This window comes from Rousettus aegyptiacus, unplaced genomic scaffold (assembly GCF_014176215.1).
Source record: "Rousettus aegyptiacus isolate mRouAeg1 unplaced genomic scaffold, mRouAeg1.p scaffold_m13_p_1, whole genome shotgun sequence".
Classification (NCBI taxonomy): domain Eukaryota; kingdom Metazoa; phylum Chordata; class Mammalia; order Chiroptera; family Pteropodidae; genus Rousettus; species Rousettus aegyptiacus.
In genome coordinates this window covers 24,313,571-24,322,718 of record NW_023416284.1, presented here as the reverse complement: position 1 = coordinate 24,322,718, position 9,148 = coordinate 24,313,571, and positions in this window count along the sequence as shown.

Here is a 9,148-nt window from a genome sequence, read left to right as displayed (position 1 = left end):
ATTGTTTTCTCTCTGCTTACCCCAATCTCCATCATCTCACCCTACTCACTTAGCAATCCTGCTCCAGCTCCTTCTCCACTTCAAGAAGGAATTACATAAATAATGGTGGCAACGAAGTGGAAACCATGCAAAGAGCACTGGACAAGGTGTCCAGACCGTCACCTGTGCTCGATTTCCAGCTGCACCACCAACCTGAGGCAAGCCTCTGTCCTTCTTTAAGCCTTGGTTTCTCCAAACGCCATATGCTTAGACTCTAGGATTGTAACTTGGTACTTTGGAGTCCCACAATTAGGAGGAGCTTCTGAGGCCTCACTGCATCCCCTTGTTCCATCTGTGCTTGAATTCTTGGGAGAAGCAGAAGGCATGCCCAGTCACCTACCGTGATCCTACCCGGGCCCTGGCGATGCCATAAAGAGACTAAAAGAGACAACCACTGACCAAAGCATCTTCCTCAAAGGCCCATTGCAGCATCCAGAGCCTCAGAGTCACTGCTGAGGGCCTTCTGGAGAATGAGCTCACCAGGCTTGCCCGGCACAGCTGAACTGGGCAGCAGACAAGTTCATTCGTATCCTGAAGACGGGGCATCCAGGGGGATTGGGAGCAGGGCAGGGCAGAAGGAACGCAGGACTGGGATTAAGATCTGAGTGTGAAGCTAACTCTCCTATTTAATTGACTTTGTGACCTCAGACAAGCCACATAATTCCCCAGGCTGCCCCCTGTATGAAGTGCGCATCATAGCACGGATGGAAAATGCCTGGTCCCCATTCATTACTCAACAAACAATCTTTTCTTTCCCCTCCTCTGAACTTCAGTTCTTCTTCTATACAATAAGAATGTCAGTCTCCTTCCAAATTGTTTTTCGAGTCCAGATAGTTCTGCAAGTACTTGACATGTAATACACAACCTTTAAAACTTATTTCATTCTTTTAACATGCACTTCAAGAAAAAGTCAAAGAAATTATGGTGCATTTCTGATATGTTGCAATGTGAAGTGTATAACATCTATTCTTTCAACTTGTCTGTAGGTTTGAAACCCCAAAATAAAATAGGAGTGGGGTAGTGCAGAAACGCAGACAGTGGGTCCAGAGCTGTGGAAGCAAAGCCGGCCAGTTGCGGAGGTCCTGCCTGGCCCTGTGTGGCCAGGCCATGGGAGGACGAGGGCTGAGTCACTGTTGGAAGCAGTCCTTCCGGCTCTGGCTCAAGCTGGGGAGGGCAGGAGGGCAAGGGGTTGGGGACCCAGCTGCAGCATCCCCCACCACCCCCTCTGTGAAAGGTCAGCTCTCCAGGCATCAAGGAGGGCCCTGTCCCCGGGGAGGCTGGAGTATGAAGCGCTCTGTGAAGTTCACTGCTCCCTGGCCAGGAGGTGGCCATGACCACTAGCTCCTTGAAACAGACATGCTTTTGTTTTTGCCAGTCTGAGATTTTGGTCCCTGGTGCAAGAACAGCTGTTGGCTCCCATTTCCAAATTCTCCTAGAGCAACTTCCCACCTCCTTATTTCTGCTAGGATGGGTTAACCACTCCCTGGTCCAGAGAGTGGTGTTTGTGGAATTTGGGGGTATTTTTAGGGACCACAGAGATTTCCAAACTGCATAGGCTGAGCCAGGTAGAAGAGAGCTAACAACTTGGGTACCCAGCAGTAAGGGTGCATTTAGAAAACAGGACTGAAGAGTGTCTGAGACCCCCAGAGAGAGGGCAGGTGGGGCTTGGATAAACTCTGTGGGTTTTAGTCCAAGAGGCTGCTGGAGGCTCCCTTGCAGCCTGGGTTCCTGAGGCATTGGCCAGATCTCAGAATCCATGGAAGGGAGTAGAGGACCCACAGAGTCTAGTGGTGGATTCTAGCACCCTCCTCGACCTGCATGAAAACACATAAAGAGACTAGCCTAGACTACTGCAACAGAGAGCCCACAGTAGTTTAGTGTCTGTCGAGCCCTTCCCAAGTGCCAAGCACTCTGCTAAGTGTGGTCCATGCATTATCTTGTTCAGTCCTACCAGAAGTCCTACTTAAGCTCCTTAATTATAATCCAAGAATATGGACTGTATTTCTCCTATTGCTAGGGATGAACAAATAAACATGAAGGAAATACTAAAGCAATAAGAAATTATGTCCACCTCAGGAAGTAGGGAACCAGGACTTGCACCCCGAGGGATGGTCACCCCCATCCACAGTGAAAACAATATTTTTCCTCTGGAGAGAGTGCTAGCTCCAACCCAGCACATCGACAAATGGGCCATCAAAAATTCGAGTGTGGGCCATAGAGAAGGTCTTCCAGAATGGAGATGATTGGATGTGTTTCCCACAAGATATTCCATGAAAAGGGGGATTCAGAGGTTGAATCAGCTTAGGAAACTCTATAGACTACATTTCCCTCTCAGAGAGTCACAGAGGACCTCAGCACCTTGAAGGCTCTGAAAAGTTCTGGAGTGAAAAAGCCTCTCAATCCTGTTTAAGCCGATGCTTCTCAAAACTATGTGCCCTCCAAACCCCTTTTTTAATATTACACTTAAGATCCAGCCATAATCAATTGGAAGACTCTTAGGAAATTCTGCTATGGAACCATCGTTTTAGCGTGTGAAACAAATCTAGCTTTTGGAGCACCTCACTCACTTTAATGCTTCCCAGTTAATTGTTTTCAACCCATCTTCTCCTTTCTAAATAAGACCTCGACCCAACTGGAACAACAACAATGATCGTTTGAGTTCAGAGTCTAGCCAGGGGAACAGAAACTGCCGTAAGAATTTATAACAGAAGGGATTTAATGCAGGGAATTCATTACATAGGCGATGCCAACCATGAGGCAGTGAGAGAACCAGAGGTTAGCAGGAAGCCACCGTCACCTCTAGATGAGAGAGACAAAGGGAGGGGGAGGTGGTGTCACTGGAGCCCAGGCCACCCAGCAGAACTGGAACCCCAGTTGTTGCTGTTGTTGTTGCTGTTGTTGTTGTTGTTGTTGTTGTTGTTGCTGTTGTTGTATACATCCCCTATAAATTGAAAGGAGAGCATGACCGATACTACATTACCATCTGAATCAAGGGTTTTCCCATCCACCCATGACATTGCTGATACCTGGAAATTCATCTTCTCTTATGAAGAAACGGGGTGTCCTGATAAGCAAGTTAATAAGCCAGTTATGTATTGGAAGCGTTCTGCCAAAAAAAAAAAGAGGGTGGGTGGGTTTTAGAGCTACTAGCCAGAAACTCTTCTTTTAAACAGTACTTAGCCAGCAAAACCAGCTGTTTATCAAATATGCTCCTGGTTTGTTAAAATAAAATCTTGTCAATGGCATCTAGGAAAAACTGATGCTCTTTCTTTTCTTTTGGAGGTGAAGGGACAGGCATCCAGCCACCTAGAAGCCGGAGCAAGCATTTTGATAGAAATTAGCATAATGAATGGGTAAAACTTATCACTGTTCTAGTCCTATCAGTTAAGAGACTGGTCCTGATAACCTCTTCTTTTGACTTGTAGCAAAAATTGGTCAAGTTTGACCCAGTGCAGTGGTTGTAGATGAAGACTCCAGACAATGGCTTTGAGAATACACAGTCCCCTCCATAAGGATGCTTTTCAGGCCAGACCGTATTTGGAAATGACATTGTCCTATGAAAACCTAAACTGGTCATCGCTTTTCAAACCACACCCTCTGCTCCCGCAGCCCCATCAAGCCAGCGAGAATTCAACCTTTCGAAAGAAATTTTTGCATAGGCTAGCTCCCCAGGTAAACAAAGAGATGCCATTTCTCCAGTCAAACAGGCCGCCCGCAGCAGAGAGGAAGAAAATCGCCTCGTTAGAAATACAGTTGACACTCGTGCTGTATTTGAAATGTGAACTTTTCAGACCAAGCCTGGGAATTCTCTGCTGTTAGCATTTAAAAAAAAAAAGTGACCCTCTTGGTGCCAAGGTGTGAGACTTGATTGTCAAGCAACACAGAGAGGAGACTTGACAGAGGAAAGGGCCATGCCTTCGTTCAGCCATCTAATTACAGAGTGTCTGCATGTGCCAGGCACTCTGCATACAGTGGTGAGTAAAGAGACTGGCCCTTCCCTCACAGAGCTCATAGGCCAGGGTAACAAAGACTGGAAAGACTAATATCAAAAATAGAGCTAGATTGGCAATTGTATTAAGTGCTTTGAAAAAGAACACCAGCAACTCTGAGAATGTCCAACAGCAGACCTGACCCAGCCTGGAGAGTCAGAGACCAGGACAGACATGCTCCCATCAACTAATGGCTTCCACATGTATTTTTCTATTTGTATGCTTTTATGTATTTATATAAATATACATATATGTGCTATACATAGATGTTTGCATTAACCATATAGTAAACAGTATGTCATTCTCATTCCAGAGCAGATTGTGCTGGTCTCGATTATGTGTTGACTTTATACATAGCAAGCTCATTCAGATATTATTTATGATCACTGGTGTCCAGAGTGAGCAGAGCAGGTAAGTGTTCTCATCCAGAATAGGACCTCAGCCAGGGAGCATCTTGCCCAGACCTACCATATGTTACACCTGCTTTGAGGAGCGTGTATGAATTTGGACAAGGATGTGCTTGCAAGCCTGTGAGGGGGGCCATGAGGGCATGCGAGGGTCTCTGTGTACCTCACTGTGTATGCATCTGCATGTTCATACACGTGCATATGTGTGTCATGTGGGCTCACGTGTATTTGTGTGGATGTTCTGTGTTCTGCCGAGTTGGAGGGTGGGGTGGCGGGGAGTGCCTCGTTTTCCTGGATCGGCAGTTTTGTGGCTCAGTGCCTCTGGGAGTCGGGCACTCATGCACATCCTGGTATTCCTTACAGCCGTTTTGCCTGCAGCAGTCACGCAGTTGAAAAATCTGGGTCCGTGTGACTGCTCAGAGACTGTGCAAAGGCAAACAAGTAGAATTCGTGGCCATTTTGCAATTCCTGCTCATTAGACATGTCTGGGGCCTTGTGAGTGAGCTCTGAGGATAAATAAGTATAAATATTATATTTGCCTCCAGGTTATCTTTAAAAATGTATTTCCCTCTCCCTCTACCTGCCCCCCAAGCCCCACCGACAACTGTCAGTGCTTCCTGAAAACTCCAGGGTATCAAAAGTGCCATAGCGAGAGTCTAGGTCTTGGCAAGTTGTATGCATTCCCTGAGTTGGCCCCCAACACCCAGTCCAGGGGGTGGTCAGAGGTATCAGGGCACCCCGAGAGCTTGGTTGGGGAGGCGGGGCATGAATGTCCCCTATGTGCTGAGAGTCTGAGCCACCAAGTAACACCACACATGGAGATGACAAAGGGCTTCTTCCTCACCAGCTGCACCCAGCTGACATGGCCAGGGCTACAAAGGAATTAGGGTCAGAGCCAAGGTCTCTATATGCCAACCCTCAGCTGACATAATACCAGCCCCTAAAAGAGACCAAGGCCACATTTCTATGCCCACATCAGGGTATAGAAAGTCCAGGCACCTTCAATTTGTGGGTCATTAGGTTTTAAGAAAGCAAAACCCACTCCAAGAACTTTAGGAAAAGGGGGGACTTGAGGACAGCCCAGGGGAATTCTGTGCCACACCCCGTGACCTGCTGAATTGACAGCGTTTTCATGTGTGGGATTGGGGACATAGAGTTTTTAGAAAGCTGCCGCATGATACTGGTGTTTGGCCAGAGCTGAGCACCCCTGGTGAGAACTGAGAAGAGAACAATGGGCAGATCCCCACTAGGTAGAGCTTTGGACGCCTGCTGCGAGCAACAGAATCGGTGCCTTCCGTGAGTCCCTCCCTCCTCTCTGGGGCCACAGCAAGGTGCCCGATCTCTCTTTCTGTGACAGCCTCTGGGTGTCCTAAAGGAAAGAACAGAGTCCTCTGCATGGCTCTTCTCCAGGCTGAGCTTCATACTCTCAGTCCCATCACTGGCCCCAGCTCCCAGCCACTGTCCTCCAGGTGGGACTTGTGTACCACCGTCACCTAAAACATGGGACACAGTAGGAGCTACTCAGTGTCCAGCCAGAATATCAGGTCATGAGCTGTTCCCATCATCTTGGGACACTGTCCTCCTGCCCACACTGGACTCTGAACGTGGGAAGGGAATGCACCACCCAAACAACATGGAAAAATCCCCCCAAATTACAGAACAATAATAGCTACCATTTGTTTAATAATAGCTACCACTTGTTTAATTTGAAATATCCCCCCAAATTATAGAACAATAATAGCTACCATTTGTTCTGTGTACCGGAGACTCAGTTGGTTGCTTTACGTGTATGATCTTATTTAATCTTTACTATAATAAAGGTAGCATTATTATCATTTTGCAGATGAGAATACTGAGGCTCGGAGTCATTGAATAACCATCCTAAGGTCAAACAGCTGGAAAGAAGTAGAGGCTGACTGTGAATCCATGTCTTCCTCTTGACCATAGCTCTAAACTGCCCACAGAATGTTCATAAAGCAACAGAGTCCGGCTGCCTCTGTGGAACCCTTTCAGTGATACTAAGGGGATGGGAGCTTTGAAGTCTCCACATTCCTTCAGAATCCTGTGAGGAGAAGAGGCGTCCCTACTTACTGGAACAACTTGTCTACACCTATTACCTACACCCAGGGGCATGTCATTTGACTTGCTGTGATCCCTGTGGTATGATCAGAGACCATGGGGTTACATCAAATCTGAAAGCAGAATTCGAATAATACGATGAGAAACTCAGTGATGTTAGACCCCTAGAACTTGCCCGATCCAGCTCCTCTCATTATACATGGGTAACCTAGACCAAGAGGAGGAAAGAGGCTTTCCAGTGCCACAGAGCTACTGAAAACAGAAGAGGCAATGGATTTCATCTCACATATCAACTCTTACTGATTGGTTGGCTTTGAGCATCGTGCTGAGATGAATTCCGAAGCCACATCTGGGTTCAGAGGGAAGGAATGCTGTATGTAGTTAACTGGCATGACCACCATGGCTTCAGAAAGAAGTAATGGTAGCAAACATGCCAGGTAACACCAACCCTCAGGTCTGACTGCAAGTCTAGTGTCTAGCAGGTGCAAGCATTCTATTCAAGTATGAAACATTCTAGAAAATTCTATCCTATAAAATTGTGAAACAAATGTATCTCAAAGTGTCTCAGTGGTTGTCTTAGGTACAATACATTTGGTTTCCAAGACTAGAAACCCACTCAAGTCAGTTTAAGTAAAGGAGAATTGATTGTCAGGATGTGGTAGCTGATCTAATAGACCCTCAAGAACAGGAAACAGTACATCCAGCCCACAAGAGCCCCAGAATTGGAACTATATATAACCTTAGGAACAGAGACCATTCTCTTTATCTCTTAAAGACACATGTGCCAGAAACTACCAGCTGCCTGTACAATAGCTACTCCCCTTCTATGCAATAGCTACTCCCCTTCTTCCTCACCAGCAGAGCACAGAGTTTGTTTAGAAATCAGGCAATATTGAGTCCAGCCCAAAAAATGTATCATGGCTGGTCTAAACCAGTCTCAATAATCTTATTTCCCTTTACTAGCGGTTGGTTTATCCCAGTTCTAGGAAGTAATATGGAAAGAAGTCTGCAGGGAGTTCAATGAAAGAAAAAGACACAAGGAGAAGCTATCCCTTCCTGCCAGCCTTAGGTGTGGCCACGTGAGGTTGTTGTCATGTGATTGGTCCAGATTGGTGAGGCACTTACTCCTTGTCCAACCATCTGTGAGCAGGTGTGGGACAGCTGCTAACACCATCTTGTCAAGACAAGAGAAGACATCACCCACATTCTGAGCATAGCAGAGTGAAAAGTAGGAAGAAACTTGAGATTTTTGAGCTACCAAATACACCTTCCCTGTTTTGCCCCACTTTCCTGTATCCCTGTGCAGTGAGATAATAAATGGGCATATTGTTTAAACTTTTTTGTTGATGGATGTTCTGCTTCTTGACACTAAAACATCCCTTATAATTTATTTTCTCCTCTCTACACTCCAATGTCCTCATCTGTAAAATGTGGGTAAGAATCTTTCTAAGGATTAAAGGAGATAGTGTACGTAAATCACTTATCATAGTACCTTGAACAATTGTTAGCACTCTTTACTGTTAGAAATCATTTATTCTACCTGTCTCCAATATGACCACCACCAAGTACTTCCCTACCCTTTACCACTCACATTTCCCCATCTAGAAGTGAAGTCTATTCCTCTCTCTCCTTGAATCTAAGCTGGCCTATGACAGCTTGGAGCAATAGAGTAGGGTAGGAGTGATACTATGCCAGTACAAGATCTAACCTTTAAGAAGACCAACAGTGTTTGCTTCCCTTCTCTTCAGACACCTGCACTTAGGACATCCCACTTGGAACCCAGCCACCACATGGTGAGAAGCCCAAGCCACATTGAGAGGTCACCTGTAGGTACTCCAGGAAACAATCCCAGCAGAGCTCTTGGCCTAAAACCAGAACACCAATTGCTATCCAGTGTCAACTGCTAGCCAGTGCATGCACCATCTTGGACACTCAGCCCAGTTGAGCTTTCAGATGACACCAGCCCCAGCCACACTCTGATTTGAACAGTGTGAGTGAGAGATCCCCAGTGATAACCACTTGATAACCATTTGTTCAAGTCCAGTCAACAATAAGTTGTTTAAAGACACTAAGATTAAGTCTGGTCTGTTACATAGCAATAGATAACCAAAACATTATTAACATTACTATTACTATGCTGCTGCTGATGATGATGATGATGGTGATGATGATGATGGTGATGATGTCTTTTTCTTTATATTCCCCTGCAACTCCTTCTTGCATGTGCATGGAGTGCTTCCCACTTCTACATGACTTTTCAGTTCTAGTGTTCAATATCTTACTGATTTGGTTCCTGTGTCTTCATTCCAAAAACCTAGGGGGAAAAAACTGATTGGTCAGATCGAGTTAGGTGTTCCCCCCTGATAAAATCATTTGTGATTAAGAAGGAAGATTACATGCTGCCTCGTACTGAGAGCGGGAAGGGGAATTCCCTAAGATAGTCTGTAGATATGTAGGAAATAGTGGGTGTCTCTTGCAAGGTATCTCTCAGCTCACTTCTATGCTGGCTTTTTTTTCTCAAGCTCAATGTGATGCAACTGGAATAGCTCCAGCCACTATATCCTCTTGGGCTCAAGTACAGTGAAAGAGAACCAGACTCTTCTGGTACCTCCTCCAAAAGTCCTGAACCAGTTT